General features: G+C 45.2%; 1 protein-coding gene across 7 annotated transcripts in view; it reads right to left on the minus strand.

Moving 5' to 3' along the window:
- FAM81A (family with sequence similarity 81 member A) overlaps positions 1-17,025 on the minus strand; it is a 159,087-nt gene that overhangs the window by 81,511 nt on the left and 60,551 nt on the right. For 2 of the 7 annotated variants that reach the window (XM_023228662.1, XM_023228667.1), the window contains exons 1-2: positions 9,127-9,312; positions 8,350-8,390 (exon numbers count right to left, since the gene is read on the minus strand). The exons of 2 other annotated variants lie outside the window; for them this stretch is intronic. The gene's annotated coding sequence lies outside the window, so the exon portion shown is untranslated. Of the gene's footprint in view, positions 1-8,349; positions 8,391-9,126; positions 9,313-17,025 lie in introns of those variants that run through there. 3 more of the 7 variants (XM_023228661.1, XM_023228664.1, XM_023228663.2) reach the window with 2 other exon arrangements.

Raw genomic sequence — 17,025 nt, forward strand, 5'->3', positions numbered from 1 at the left:
CCTCTCCCCACTCCTGATCAGAATTTTTGAGAATAGCTGAGCTGTCCTTGAAAGAAATATACTGGGCTAGCATATTGACGAATGCACATGGCATTATGGCTGTGAGGCTGATCTAGGGAAACTTGGGTACGTCATCAAGGACTTACGTGGTCTCTAAGACACTGGGCATCCTCACACCAAAACATGTGTCCTTAGGCCAACAGCAGATGTAGCTTACCTGACACATCTTGACATTTTTGCAACTGTACATCACCTCAGCAATCCAGAAATCCTACAACCATCTTGGAGAGGGTGAGGCAAGGACTCTAGCACTAGAAGTATTAGTATAGTCATATCTTTTAAAACAGTGGAAAGAAATAAATCGAAATGTAAATAGTGGCACTGGGTACATTTTTATTCTGCTTTTCCTAATTTTCAAAACACTTCAACAAGTGTGCTATTTTCACAATGACACAAATGTAAATAAAACCTTCTTGAAGAAAAGAATGAACCAGTGAACGACAATAACAATAAAAAGCACAAATCGTTCATTTACAGTGATCAAAACCAAGAAACAAGCCTGATTCTGGGCTGCAAAGACTATGGTTTAGTTAAAGTAAGTTTGCTATCAATTTTTACTTTCGTTTCCTTGTGGGCACAGAACAAGGCTTGAGGCTGGTGCTCTCATCAAAGCTGGGACTGAAGCCTGGATCACCTGTGCATCAGGGAATCAGCATGTTGTACAGGTCCAGTGGTTCTGGAGTGATGCCAGCACAGTATTCCAAAAACTTGAGGTTCCAGGAAAAGTGCAAGTCCCTCCACGGGGTCCCAGAGGAGATACTTTCAATGCCCTTTGTGAAAATGACCTTCAGTCCACTTAGCAAGACTTGCACTCTTTCCCTTCCATTCTATCACATTCATAAAGGGAATTCTGTTGGAGGTAGAAGGGTGAGGGGTGATGTGTTTCTGACCCACAAAGGTGAACTTTAGAATGCTTAAACCATTGACAGTGCTCTTCCAGCCAGTGCAGAGATTTCTGCATAATTGAAGGGAGGTGGTCAATCTGCAATACACACATGGCCTCTGTCAGGTCCAGAGAGATTTATAGACAGACCCCTAGAACCCAGTGACTGGTCACTGATGTTGCTTCAATCCCCTCTCCACAGCTTAGAATGATGTTAACATTTTTAGGAGAACCCTTGCAAAAACAGATTGGTTTTTGTTCTCCTCTGTTAATAACAGCTATTTTGAAATGCTATTTAAATCTTCTATTGTTATTTGAACTTTTCATGGATTATGTCTCCCCAGCTGAGCTGCTGTAGGGCAGCGGGAACCACATCCCACAAGAACCTGTAATCTCCACAAAGCCTAGCACAGCGCCTCTTCACAGGACACTCATACATATTCGTTCATTCGCCTTTTTGTTTTTCTAATTTGGGAAGACCCACTGTTTTCATTATTGAGTTGCTCTACCCAAATGACATATCGATTGCTGACTGAAGGTGCCCTTCCAGCTGTGAGCTCGGCGGGAGGCTGGAGGTCACCCCGCAGTGTGCCCGGACACTCACACCAAAAAAGAAGTCATCACTTTTAGGTTGTTTTATTATAATCAACAGCAATATTTGGCAACTTTTCTTTCTAGCATTAGAAAAGACACATAACCAAATGTTAAAAAAGAAATCTGCCAAGTGCAACAGCTAGAAGAGAAAAAATATTATTAAAAGCCCATGTAAACTCTCTACCTACTAAACTAGGAGGGGAAGGCACGATTCTGTGTACTCTTGTACAGACAGAACGCCGGTGGTGACTTTTGGTTCTACCCTCGATGAATCGCTGGCTGAAAAGCTAAGAATTCAGGCTCAGAAGAAAGATCCAGTCTCCAGTCTATGCCCTTTTTCTCACACTCAGAGAGAGGAGGCTGGACTTCTCTGCTTAACATGGGAGTCTTCTACTCTTTTACGTGGAGTAACGACCTGAGTACAGCACATTAATTTTATAACTATTTTAGGAGCAGGGGAGGACTCTTGAGTTTTTTCAGAGATAATTAAAAATGGGGGAAAAAAGAAACCTGAAATAAACAAAAAACAAGCTGAAGGCACCAGGGGTTTCTGAATAACATCTTCCCGGTTCAACAATTTTAAGAATTCCATAATGCAAAAGCAACCCCCACACATTCTCTCCCACATAAACATGCTTTATATTTAAGCCACACTCAGCGACGGCAGCAGAATCTCTTGCCTGCACTTCTGTAGTTGCTTCATCCAGAGAGAATGTCATCTCCACAAACGCGTTCTGAAGTGGGGCAGGGGGTGACCACCGGTCAGCAAACGCAGACACCTTCAGGGAGGAAGACTGAAGTTCCCAGTAAGCTCAGCAGCTCGCCACCCGGAAATCTGAGTTTTCACCACACTGAAATCTGATTTTCAACCTCAAGTACCAATGTTCCCTTGGCAGCAACTGAAAATTTTAGGCTTCTTGATATTTATCAACCAGCACATTCCTAGTAATTTTCCTGGTGTACCAGAAAGAGGTAATTATGTTCCTTCCGATAAACCATTTTATTATCACTGATAACTACATTTTTAAAATAACAAGAACCACTGAGCATGGAAGGGAGTCGACAAAAGACCACCAAAGCATAAAAACCAATTGGGTTTTCTCTTTTTGCAAAAATCACCTGCTTTTATATGGAAAAACTCATGGAACATAAAACCACATCCAATAAGTCAAAAAAATAAAATAAAATAGTCAATAGGGAGAGGGAGAACAGTAGAAAAATTAAGAGAGAGGAACAGACAGAAAGAGTGAAATAAGGGAAGAGAGAAACAGTGAGTAGAGTGGGGAGGCAGGCTGAAGGACAGCAGAGGAGACAGAGGAGGCAAGACAGACAGAGGAGGCAGGTGGCTCCAGGGCTCCCAGGGAGGAAGGAAGCTGGAGAAATTACTCCTCTCACATTCAGCTGCTCATTTGGCGTGTGAAGAACTAAATGGGCCATTTTTAATACGCTATGTTAGTTTCTCTACTCTTTTTTAAAAAAATCAAATACGCTCTTTCTTTGTCTTGACACATACACACGACGTTAAGATGTCATCAGGGAAGAATCATTTTTTCCACTTACAAAATGAAAATGCCTTCTCAAATTATCCACCGTTTTACTAAAAAGATCCTATTTTGAGCCAACACCCACCTGACTCTTCGGGTAAAGCATGGGTCTCACATCCACCATCGCATACCACGTGCTAGCACACAGCTCCATGGTTGTTCTGTGCACTTGCTTAATGATTTCATCAAATAATTTAGTCCAGTCAACAAATATTCATTGAGCCTCTACAGTGCTGAAGAAGGCAGTCCCCGCACTGCAGGAACTTCCATTCTGCAGGGAAATAACATTAGCAAGCCACTGTGCAAGAACAGAGGCGCTGGCCAGTGCCACTGGGCAGAAGGCAGGATCAGTTTGAACTGGGCCATCAGGAAAAGCATTTGAGGAACAGGCATTTGAGTCTGATATTCAAAGGGGTAAATGATGTGAATTCAGAGCAGCATGAGAAGGGGTGGAGAGGGGGCAAAGCAGAGGAAATACCAATTGCTGAGGACTATGGGACACTTGGGTTCCTCTTGTTAAGCAGTGGCCGATTAGGCTGGAACAGTCGATTGAGGCCAGTGTGCACAGGCCTTCACTCCACAACTGCCCCAAACAGGAGAGAGACAGTAGGAGCAGAAAGGAAGGCACAAATGGAGGGAGACTGTGCAGGGAACACCTCAACTTGACCCAATGACCGGCTGGATGTGGGAGTGCAAGGAACAAAAAGTCAGAATAACCCCTGATGTTCAAGCTCTGGTTACAGAGAAGATGATGACGGCACTAATGTCATCAAGGAATGCACTGAGAGGGACACACTCCACTACTCATGAGAAACATCAGACAAGGCCAAGCTACAGGGCATTCTACTACATAACTGGACTGCACGCTTCAAACGTGTCAAGGTTCACGAGAGACAGAATGACTGGGAAACTGTCCCAGATCAGAGGAAATGAAAGAGGCATGATAACGAATGTAACACAGATCCTGGATTGGATCCTGGACCAGAAAACATCTTTTTTTTTAAAGATTTTTTTGGCCAGGTGCGGCGGCTCACGCCCATAATCCCAGCACTTTGGAAGGCCGAGGCGGGCGTATCACCTAAGGTCAGGAGTTCAAGACCAGCCTGGCCAACATGGTGAAACCCCATCTCTACAAAATTACAAAAGTTAGCCAGGCATGATGGCAGGTGCCTGTAACCCCAGCTACTCGGGAGGCTGAGGCAGGAGAATTGCTTGAACCGGGGAGGTGGAGGCTGCAGTGAGCCGAGATCATGCCATTACACTCCAGCCTGGGCAACCAAGCAAGACTCTGTCTCAAAAACAGAACAAAACAATAAAGATCTTTTTTTCTCCTCTTTTGCTATGAAGGACACTATTAGGTCAATAGATGACACATGAATAAGGCCTGTTGATTAGATAATAGCTCTTAATGCTAATTTTCCGATTTTGGCACTTATACAAGAAAATGTCCTTTTTAAAAGGAAATATACACTTGAGTATTTAGGAGGACAAAGGTGTACCATGTCTACAACTTACTCTCAAATGGTTCAGGGAAAACGACAACATATGTATGTATGTATGTGTGTGTGTGTACACATATGTGTATGCATAAGCACATAGACACACAGACACAGAGACAGAGAATGAGAGAATATGACAGAGTGAGAAAGGTAAAGCAAGTGTGTTAAAAATTAATATTTAGAGAATTTGGTTGAAAGGTATGTTGGGAATTATTTTAATTATTACGACTTTTCTTTCTTTTTTTTAGAGATGGAGCCTTGCTCTGTCGCTCAGGCTGGAGTGCAGTGGCATGATCTCAGCTCACTGCAACCTCCACCTCCTGGGTTCAAGCAATTCTCCTGCCTCAGCCTCCTGAGTAGCTGGGATTACAGGCACTCGCCACCATGCCCAACTAATTTTTGTATTTTTTCAGTAGAGACGGGGTTTCACTATATGTTAGCCAGGCTGGTCTGGAACTCCTGACCTCAGGTGATCCACCCACCTTGACCTCCCAAAGGGCTGGGATTACAGGCATGAGCCACTGTACCTGGCCAATTATTGCAACTTTTCTATAAATTTGAATTATTCAAAGTAAAAGGTTTAAAAAGGGGAAAAATGATTACAGAAGCCAGAATGACAAGGTAGAGACAAAGCAGCCAGGCTTCTGAGTATTACATTCTGAATGAAATGTGGGAGACAGCTCAGGGCCCAAAATATAGATTTGAAGGTACCTGGGGGCCCTGAGTAAACAGGGTTAAAAGTGGGACTCTAAGGTCAGACTGGTGGAGTCCCTTTCCCAGATCTGCTCCTTGAAAGCAGTGTTTTCTTTAAGTTATTCAAATCTCCCTCGACTTCAATTTCTGCACCTACATAGCGGGAGTAATCAGAGTCTCTGCCTCACAGAGTTGGAGTAAGGATTAGAGGAAGTAGTACAAGTGGGCGAGGGCGCCCAGTGAGGCGCGGGGAAAGCACCCAGTGCTCTTTAAATACTACGGCGGGCTCAGAGGGGAGGCTGGGGCAGGGAGAAGGGAAGAGGAAAAGGAAAAGAAAGACCAAGGACAGGATCTCACAGCATCCCTGTGTCTACAGGCCAGGAAGAAAAACGAAACAAATGAGGTTCAAGTATGCCTGGACAACCAGTGTCATGGAGACAGGGAGAGAGAGAGGCACAAACGGCTGACTGCTGCCAGGAGACGCAGGGCAGGGACCAAGGAGAAGAAGGACAGGGCAAAGGCCTCAGATCTGCAGCCAGGACACCTATGCCAGAGCCCTCCAAGGAAGCAGTTTCAACAGAAAGATGAGGGTGAAACCAGAATAGGTTAGTGGACAAAGAAGACAACCTGAGGACAGTTCAACAGAGTAGCAGGGTCAAGAACAGTGCTGACCCATACAAGAGCCATTGGCCCTATCGGACTACCTCAATTGGATTTAAGTTAGTTTAGAATTTACTAAAATGGAAAACTTGGTTCTCAGTCACACTAGCCACATTTCGTGTGCTGAAGAGCCACATGTGGACAGTGACTACCCTATGAGACAGTGCAGATATAAAATATTTTGCTCACCACAGAAAATTCTATTGCACAGAGCGAGGACCCTACCATAGTTTGTTATGGGGAGGATGACCCGTATGGTGGAGTAAGGGCTGGGGCAGAGTAGGGAAGGACCAAAGACACTAGAGAAGAGGAATAACAAATGCAGCCAGTTCCCAAAAGAGGTGAGAAGGAAGGAATCAAGACCAGAGAATGAAGAGTGTGAAGTGCATGTGGATTAACCTTGGGGAGGGGACTTGTAGACATTTTCTTCCTTTGAGAAAGAGGAAATAAAGGACAAAGAGAGGAAGAGAAAGACACTTGGGGGCCTTGAGGAAGGTAAAGTGGGAATTTATCTGGTGAAATTAGAGTCAACGTAAATTTTCAATGGAACCTGTCCAAAAGTCTTTGTGACTTCCTCCTGGATAATGTGGCAGGCTGGGAGAAGAACAAGTAAGGGGGGTGATTTTGCATTGAGGACTGGAATATGAGAAGCCCAACACATTGAAACAAAGGATTCTGGGATCCCAGACAGAACGGATATGGCTAGCAACCTACATGCCCCAAGTGAAGAAATAGAGTCACAGAGTGGCTGAAGGATTGGAAGAGCAAGTGCTTAAGGGATCAGGATCCTCGGCGATGGTTAAAATCCAGAGCAGTATGTGGGTAGTATCAGCTAAATAGGCTGAAGTCCAAGTTCAAGATTTTGAAGGTTCAGTCTTGCTCAAAACTGAATAAGTCCAAGATGTTAGCTGAAGCACAGTGGTAACTGAGGCTACAGGAATAGATGTTGAGGAACTTCAAGGTCAAAGAATTAAGAGAGCTTCAATAGAAATCCCAAAGTCCCTGGCAAAAGACAAAGCAGAGAAGAGAACGAAGCTGGCTGCTCACGTTTTTTGTTTATCACTTTTTTGTAGCATTAAGTGAAGAGATCCCCACTGTACCTGGGTGTACATCAGAATTGCCCAGAGAGTTCTGTCTTCTCTTCATCCTCTCCTGCTGCTCCTCCTTTTGGGGTTTGTTTTTAAAATAGGGATTTTTAGGTCTTACTCCCCCACCCTACCCCAGCCCCCAATGATTCTAATTTGGTATATCTGAGGGAGTCTAAAGATCAAGTTTTTCAAAATGTCCCAGGTGATTCTGAGGAGCCCCGAGGTTTGGGAAGCACTGGACCAGAAGATAAGAAGGAGGGTAGGGGCATAAGCAGACAGCACTACCTTCCGAGAGACTTGGTTGGTGATGGTGCATTGGTTTGGAGGCAGCACTAAGGAGCAAGTGGAAGAGCCTCCCTACTCTGGTGAGGCGGCAGAGGACACTAGAAAAGGCTCTTCTGCAGGAAGTTGTTCACTTAGGCTCGGGTGCTCAGGAGAGAAGGTGGGCTCAGCTACAGAAAAAATGAAAATGCAAGAGTGTGGCTACAGGATACAAGAAACAAGACATTGAAAGCCAGGTCGGAGCAACACAGCCTAGTGGCCTGCAGAGAGAGGAGGCTGAATAATGCACTAACGAGGGTTCCAAGCACCATGTGGTGTGGTTCATTAAAGGGTTGATAGGGCTTCGTGGTTGAATCCCTGGGCACTCAGGATTTTTCTGTCCATATGCTATCAGATTTCTAACATGTAACACATTAAAGGTTATTAAGCCCTCAGGTAAACAAGCTTGCAGAAGCTTATTCATTAACATTGGAAACTGTGTCTTCCCAACCCACATTCTTATACAGATGAAATCAGATTCGAATGAAAATCAAGGGTAGCCTTTAAGTAGCAAGTCAGAAGGGGCAACCAGGGATACCTGTGAGAGGGTACTTCCTCCCTTCTCCTCCGTGGAAGAGGGAAGTTAGTGGATATGGAAGGGGGCCTAAGTGTCTTTTTTAGTATCAGTCAATGCTAAAAATAGGATAAGTGCCACGGAATCCCCCCGCCCCCCAACACACACACACACACACACGTTCAGTGACAGGGCACAGAAGACAGATACAGTGTGCAAACCTGGGGATGGTTCTCAATAAAGAATATATTTACTCTACAAACCTAACTCTTATTTTAAAAGTAAGTTGCAAATGTTTGCCCCTGCTGCTGAGAGAGCTGCACTTTTGTGGATTCGAATCATTCTAGCGTTATTTCTGGTTACTCCTATGAAATAATTTCTAACACTGCCGTACACAGACTTCAAGCAGAGGACGAGAGCGCACGCGCACACACGCACACACACGCGCGCACACACACACATAAACCTCGTGCACATTGAAGAAATGACTCACTTAATTTGCTGCTGCCTGCCACGATTGGGTTTTGATTTTACCTGTTCAAATACAAAGTTTCCTATTAGATTAACTACAGGAAAGAACTTAGGAGCATTAATCCTGATTTTGTTCATGTCTTTCGGGCACCTAAGAGGTTTTAACCTGTGCATCTTAAGAAGCCCTTCTCCGGATCACAGACTGCTTGCTCCATAATCTTCCAGACAACGATAACATTTCTTGCCACTTTAGGAGCCAATTAATGGAAACCCCTCCTAGAATAAACATGGTCAAGCTTTGCATCTCCGGTACCTGCAGAACCGTACTTTAGGGCTCTTTCTCAGCTCGCAGTAGGATGGCACAACAGCATTCTGGAACTGCAAAGACTCCCTAGCCCCTCCTTTGAAAGATGAGAAAAAGCGAAGAGGCGGAAGAGCAGATGGTTAACCTACCCAAGGTCACTCACTCTGAGTCGTGGCTCGGCTGACTCGCCTTTACCCCTGGCAATCCGTGCACCACCCCAGCTCCCCCAAACAGTCCCTCGGGCTTCGGTTGGTTCGCTAGCATGCAGCCCCCGCGAAAATGCAACGCCAGTTGCGCTCTGTGCCCAACTTCAGCCCTTCGCGTCACATGCAGTTAACCCTCTCGCCCGCGGCATGTCACATGGGCCACGCGCAGCTCTCTCTCCCCTACGCCTATCTCCTGAGCGCTGCCCCAAGGTCACCGGCCGTCCCAGGGAGTTCCCGCCGCCCAGCCCCGGAGGCCGCCCGGCCGGGGTTCCCGGGGCGCGGCACTCACCGGCGCGCGGGGCGGGCGCGCCACGGCTGCCCATGTCCTCACCGGCGCGGTTGGGTGCGGCGGCCGCTGGCGCTGGCTGAGCAGGGCGCCCGGCTGCGGGCCCGCGCCGCGGGGAGCGCCGTCCAATCAGCGCGCACCTGCCGCCTGGCCCGGCGCGCGGCCCGGCAGGGTTCGCGGCTCCCGGGGGGCGCGAGCCGCCGCGCGCCGCCCGAGCCGCTTCCGGGCGCGTTGCCTGGACGCGGTTGCCGTGGCAGCCCGAGCTGGAGGCTTTCCCCGCGCACCAGCGCCCAGCCTGGCGGCGCCGCCCCTCCTCCCTCCTCGTTCCCACACCCAAAATAGCCTCTGCTCGTCGCTGCTGTTTCCCACAGAGCTCGCATCCAAGAGCCTTGGAGTTGGCGGGCGGGGATTTCGCTCATTGGAAAATAAATCCTGTTGTAGGGATGGTTGATTTGGAGAGGTGTCGAAATGGTGCCTGATGGAGATCATAGCCATGGTGGTGGCATTGCAATTCTCTCCAGAGCCCCAATATACCTTATTTACTAAGCCACTTTCCCACAAAAATAGTTATCTCCCCCGCCTCACCTCAAATTGGGGAGAAGTTATTTGATTAGGCCACCGTGACGCCCCACCTGTGCAGGTGAACGAACCCTCCTGGGCTGCCAAGTATAATTTACTGAATCTCCTTGACACCTGCAGTTAGGACCCAGGATCGCGTCTCATGGCAGCAGACACGACGCAAGAAAGAACCGCGAACACTCCTCCTCTTCCCAGTTCTTTCTTCTCCTATCAGCTTCATCCCCTCCCAGCGCGTCCTGGCTCTTTCCACCTTCCTCTCGATTTTGGATTCTCATCAGGACGCACAAGCCCATTCGCTCATAATTGTTCTTCCTCTCGGTGGGCGGGATTTCAGGGGAGTTGAGGGGGACACGACCTTTGCCCGCCTCGCCTCATCTGGTTTGTGCCTCCTCCGCACACACTGGTACTTACCCAGCACAGGGGATCCTGTCTGTCTACCCGGAGCCTGAGCCCTTCCAACCCAGGGGAAGGAGCCCGACATGGTAGAAGAACCCGAACTGTGGATTCGACTGAGCGTTTTTGGAATCCTCGCTCCTGCAGGATTATTATTTAGGGGCTGTTAGTATTAAAGACTGTTATTTGTGTGTGATCTTGGGCATTCTGCGACTGTTTCCTCACCAGTAAAACGGGCTAATACCCTCCACAAAGCGCTAGTGCATCTGTAACATTCATTCAGACAACAGTATCTATTGGATGCCTGCCAAGTGCTAGAAACTATGCTTAGCCCTGAGACACAATGGTGAAGATGAAAAAAAGAGACATCACTTTCTGCTCGAAGAGCTTAGAGCCTGACAAGCATTCACCAAATAATCACAGACACATGTAACACTGCCGTTGTGACCAGGAGAGAAATTGCCTTGAGTCTTGTGATGTGTAGATCTGATCTAACAGCATCTCTTTGGTGCTGCAAAAGCTCAAGGATTATTCTTTCCTCTCTGGGTTAGATTCTCACTGCCTGGTGCATGGTACGTACCAGGTAAATACATATTGAATTGGACCCTATGTCGTGGTGATGACACTGTCATTCAGTTTCCCAGTGACTTTCTGGCTGTAACTTGCCACAACATCTGGAAAGGTGTGCATGTGTTAGCAGAAAGTACCCATTCAAACCTAGAGTCCATCACCAAGAGTCTAGAAAAAGGTTCAAAATGTTTCTTGCCTGTCTCCATTGGGGTGCCTGTCAGTGCATATGGAGAGCATCTCAGATGGACACATGACATCCCCTCTGTCTTGTTTCCTCCTCTTCTTATTACTCTACCCTTTTCCCGCCCACCCCAATACCGACCCTACCCCCTCTACTACTTGAGGTGCCAGAGCCTCAAAGGCACCCATTCCTGGCTTCCTGGGAGAGTAGTAGTAGATCCTAATATTCCTCAGAATGGAGTACCTATAAAACAGAGGAAGTGCCTTCTTACTTCTGGCCATCAAAACCGAATTTTGATTTTTCATTTGCTGCAAGACTCCGTCACTCTCAAAGGTAGGGAAGGAGAGGACCTGGAAGGTGAGGGGCTCTTGCCATATGTAGGCACCTTCTATTTAGACTGACTTTCATTTCCTTTGTAAAAATCATACCAATTAGCAAATAAGACAAATAATTGTATTAGTAATTATTTCAAAACATGAATTTCTCAATAAGAACAGGGCTTTCAACGTGGTCTTGAATCAGGCCCATGACTTTCCACTTCTTATCTATTTTTTTTCTTTCCAAGTGATTTGTTTTGAATCCCAAGGGGACAAACTTTAATGCACAATGATTAAGCCTACACTAGCTTCTTTCCAACTCTTTCCCTATTTCTGTAGGCTAAATTGCAATGAAATATCCATTTTCTCCAGAATCGCTTTGATTGTAACTCATTACAGGAGACGGAGTTTTTCTTGCATTACTTCAATTAAAAAGCCATGATTTATCACAAATTATTTTATGCTGCAAAGGTTACCAAAAAAATTACCAAAGAGAACAATTCTATCAACTGGATGGCTGTAAGACTATTTATAAAGCAGTCATTTAAATACAAATAATTTGTGCAGTGTATTATGCTAGACACCATGGAAATCAGTTTTTTTTTCTTTCTTTCGAGACAGAGTCTCACTGTCTCACTCTGTCACCCAGGCTGGAGTGCAATGGCTCGATCTCGGCTCACTGCAACCTCTGCCTCCTGGGTTCAGGTGATTCTCCTGTGTCAGCCTCCCGAGTAGCTGGGACTACAGACGTGTACCACCATGCCCGGCTAACTTTTTTATTTTTAGCAGAGAGGGGGTTTGCCATGTTGGCCAGGCTGGTCTTGACCTCCTGACCTCAGGTGATCCGCCCACATCGTCATCCCCAGGTGCTGGGATTACAGGAGTGAGCCACCACACTCAGCTCAACTGGGTGGGAATTTACTTTTTTGTTTGTTTGTTTATTTGTTTGTTTGAGACGGAGTCTTGCTCTGTCGCCAGGCTGGAGTGTAGTGGCGTGATCTCGGCTTACTACAACCTCTACCTCCCAGGTTCAAGCGATTCTCCCGCCTCCGCCTCCCGAGCAGCTGGGACTATAGGCACGGGCGCCACCACACCCAGCTAATTTTTGTATTTTTAGTAGAGATGAGGTCTTGTCATGTTGGCCAGGATGGTCTTCATCTCTTAACCTCGTGACCCACCTGCCTCAGCTGCCCAAAGTGCTGGGATTACAGGCATGAGCCACCGCGCCCGGCTGGAATTAAGTGATTTATCCCACGGCAGGGCTCTGGTTCTACTTGTGTCCCTTCACTGCCATTAGTCATGAAGATGAGATACACACAGCAGGCACCTCTAGGTAGGTAGAGGTCAAGGGCTTGTGTAGGTCAACGTGGTGTTTGTAAGAAGACTGGAAAGCAGTTAGGCCAATGCCGTGGTGAGTTCGGGATGGATAAAGAGTTAGCACTTTGTTTAGTCCTCAGCAATTCTCACCGTGGTTTGTTGAGATCCACTGGGAGGTGTGTTACACGTTGTTCATTCTCAATACTAGAATGCTAAAGAATTGGACCACAAGGAATAGTCATATGTAGGGACCAGGAGGAGGAAGAAGGTTCCCACCGGGAGCAATGAGGAAGACCCAGAGATGTAAGGGTGAGGACAGTGTCAGAGAAGACACAGGTGAGAAGGCTCAAGGGCAGAAAGTTTCCAGGGGACAAGCCCTGCAGAAAGCCAAGAAAATTTAGTGAATAGAAAGTCATTGGTGACCCTCAGGAGTGTTTTTTAGTTATCAGATTGCTGTGGGTTAAGAAAAGACTGGATGCTCATGAGGTCAGGAGATCAAGACCATCCTGGCTAACACGGTGAAACCACATCTCTACTAAAAATACAAAAACTTAGGCGGGCGTGGTGGTGGGTGCCTGTAGTCCCAGCTGCTCAGGAGGCTGAGGCAGGAGAATGGCGTGACCCAGGGAGGCGGAGCTTGCAGTGAGCCAAGATCACGCCGCTGCACTCCAGCCTGAGCGACAAAGTGAGACTCTGTCTCAAAAAAAAGAAAAAGAAAAAGAAAAAGAAAAAAGAAAAGACTGGATGTTGTAGAAATGCGAAAAATGTGTAGGTCGCTCTTTAGAGAAGTTCAGCAGTGTAAAGAAGGTGGGAAATAATATCCATGGAGAGATCCGTAGTGCCTAGTGGATGTTTTTAAGACAAGGGAAAATAGTTTCTGCATATTTATATACAGTTGTAGGTCTGCAGACAAGGAGAGCACAATGGATTGTTTTGCACTGAGTAACTCAATTTAAAGTTTACCATTCCTTTCATTATCACCATATCCATTTTCCTTTTTAAAAATGTTTCATCGGGCCGGTTGCGGGGCCTCACACCTGTAATCCCAGCACTTTGGGAGGCCTAGATGGGTGGATAGCTTGAAGATAGGAGTTCGAGACCAACCTGGCCAACATGGCGAAACCCGTTTCTACCAAAAATGCAAAAGCTAGCCGGGCGTGGTGGCAGGTACCTGTAATCCAAGCTACTCGGGAGACAGACATGAACATTGCTCAAACCTGGGAGGCAGAGGTTGCAGTGAGCCGAGATCGCGCCACTGCACTCCAGCCTGGGCGACAGAGCAAGACTCTGTCTCAAAAATAAAATAAACTGTTTCATCAAATAAGAGAAATCTTACAATGAACAAAGATGGGGTGCAGACCTTGGGACACTATTCTGTGAATAACCAACTAAAAACTTGGGTTAATAGCCAATAAACACAATATGTTACTCTTTATGACTGTTTTTTGTTGCCAATAGTAATATAGAATTAAGAAAATTCCTTTTTTCCATGAGGTCGAGAGATCAAGACCATCCTGGCTAACACAGTGAAACCCTGTCTCTACTAAAAAAAAAAATACAAAAACTAGCCGGGCGAGGTGGTGGGCGCCTGTAGTCCCAGCTACTCGGGAGACTGAGGCAGGACAATGGTGTAAAACCGGGAGGCGGAGCTTGCAGTGAGCTGAGATCTGGCCACTGCACTCTAGCCTGGGCAACAGAGTGAGACTCCGTCTCAAAAAAAAAAAAAAAAAGAAAAGAAAAGAAAAGTCCTTTTGTCCTTTTTTATTTATAGAAATTATAGATTTTTCATATGTTTTGAATAAACTACAACTGGCTTTGTTGTTTTTGGTGATACTTTTTCTTCATGTATAGGCTCATTCTCTCAAATATTATGTTTTGCTTATGAATTAATTGGTGTCTAATCCATCTCACAATAATTTTTTTAAAGTAGCTACAACTAAGGTACAAGCAGCAGAGAAAGCACAAAATATTGGGAAGATCCTTTGAATAATGTTTACGTCTTAACTTAGATAACTGCGGTTGTACAGAACAGGGCAAGTTCAGCCTCAGGGTATATTTATATAGCATACAGCCGAGCCCTCAACATAACACTTTCAAGAGTGAAGTCTGAAAGAAGTCTTTTTATGAAGAGTTAGTGGCCAGAAATCCTAAAATAGCTTCATAATAAAACTGATTTATCCAAAACCCAATTCAGAGACAAGAAAAGCATTATAGAAAATTCTATTGCACATTGATTTTGAAACAATTTTTCTTTCTAACAATTCTCAGGAAATAGGCCAATATATATATACACACACATATATAGTCTTTACCACTTTGGTTCAGTTCAATCTAGTTCAGCAAACATTCATGGGCTACCTTATATTATTAGCTAGTCATGACACCACAGTTTAGACAATGAAACTTCACATAAACTGACACTCTTGTTTTGGCTTCTTTGCCAAGTAGTATATTATTGGACAGTTATTCTCATAGGTAGAATTAAAAGACAACTTGGGCCAGGCATGGTGGCTCACGCCTGTAATCCCAGCACTTTGGGAGGCTGAGGTGGGCAGAGCACCTGAGGTCAGGAGTTCGAGACCAGCCTGACCAACGTGGAGAAACCCCGTCTCTACCAAAAATGCAAAATTAGCCCTGTGTGGTGGGGGCAGCCTGTAATCCCAGCTATTCGGGAGGCTGAGGTAGGAGAATTGCTTGAACATGGGAGGCGGAGGTAGCGGTGAGCTGAGATCGTGCCATTGCACTCCAGCCTAGGCAACAAAAGCAAGACTCTGTCTCAAAAAAAAAAAAACCAAAAAAAACAACTTGAACTTCTGTTCAACAACAAAAAAGAAATGCCAATACCCCTCACATAAGGTTGTGATATACAGTGCCATAGCAAGTCATATTGAAGCCACGCAAAGAAAAATAGGAATATTGACCCTGTCCTTATTGAAAATTTTCATTTTTTATTAATCATGGATATTTTGCATCAATTTCGATTTTTTTTTTTTTTTTTTTTTTTTTTTGAGATGGAGTTTTGCTCTTGTCGCCCAGGCTGGAGTGCAATGGTGCAATCTTGGCTCACTGCAACCACCGCCTCCCGGGTTCAAGAAATTCTCCTGCCTTAGCCTCCCGAGTAGCTGGGATTATAGGTGTGTGCCACCACGCCTGGCTACTTTTTGTATTTTTTAATAGAGTCAGGGTTTCACCATGTTGATCAGGCTGGTTTTGAACGCCTGACCTCATGATCCACCCACCTCGGCCTCCCAAAGTGCCGAGGTTACAGGTGTGAGTCACTGTGCCTGGTCCAATTTTGATTTTTTAAATATTGCATTAAAATACTATTTATCTTGATAATTGAGTTTGCCTTAAACGTTGCACCTTAAATTTTGCCTCACTCACCTCCCCTTGGCCCTGGCCCTGGTGCAATCATATAGGCAATGTTTACGTCAGGTCCTGTGCTACATGCTTACTTATAGTATTTTATTTTTTCCTTGCAACAGCTTATGAAAGAACTTAGGCTTAGAGGTATTATGTAACTTGTCCGAGGCCCCAAAGCTATTAAGTTCTAGAGCTAGAATTTGAACTTGGGCCCCTCTGATGTCACAGCTGTGCTTTGTACCAGGAGCAAAATTGCCACATAAAAACCAAATGAGACTGAAGAGGAAAAATGCCTTACAAACTTCAGTAGGTAAAGTGCATGGCACAGTGAAAACTAAACAAATGTTGTTCTCATTCCCCTGTCTTCCCCAAGGCCAGCACATGTCAAAGAATGTGAATAGTAACTTATAAAAATTATTTTGAGGGAGCAAATTAATTTTAACGTTATCTCTGATTTCTTACACCTTCATCTCCAGTCCGCACTAGCAAAGGAGTGAAGGTTCATGTATGTACCCGCATAAATCCAATCAAACAACTGTTAGTTTAAAATATACAGAGCCAAACATGTTTTGGGATTTGAGCATCTTCTTAATTAACGAAACTGAAGCAAGTGCTTTATGAGTGCATGCCTGCCAAGAAAAGGCATATAGAGTGATGCAGTGTTTAAAAATTGTAATTAATAGACAATACACATCCTGTACTTAAAGTAAAATAAAATTAAAGAAAAAAGAAAAAGAACAAAGTAAAACAAATTAATATTATGCCGTTGCTTTTAAAGAGATAAATAGGTATAATCCTTTTTGTTTTCCCTCCCACATTTGAATACACTTAAATCATTTTCACGCACACACACAGGTTCCCCAAGGCAATGTGAATGGGTTGCAGGATTCTCTACCACGCACTGGAACCCCACATAGTCATGTAGCAGGTTTTCATCACTGTAGACTCAGGAAATAGCATTTTCTTCCCCTGAAAACATAAATAATAAAATTGACATTTTCTTTCTTCCCTTAAGGGGAATTCATGCTTTAAAGGTGCTGGAAACTATCTGTACGTGCTTGGGCAAGTTATTTAAGCTCTCTTTGAGTTTCCTTGGGGAAGATGCACCCCAAGGTAATATCAAAGGAACCATGGCAGGTGCCTATAATCCCAGCTACTGGGGAGGTTGAAGCCAGAGGATCA

Source organism: Piliocolobus tephrosceles, chromosome 6 (genome assembly GCF_002776525.5).
Source record: "Piliocolobus tephrosceles isolate RC106 chromosome 6, ASM277652v3, whole genome shotgun sequence".
Lineage (NCBI taxonomy): Eukaryota > Metazoa > Chordata > Mammalia > Primates > Cercopithecidae > Piliocolobus > Piliocolobus tephrosceles.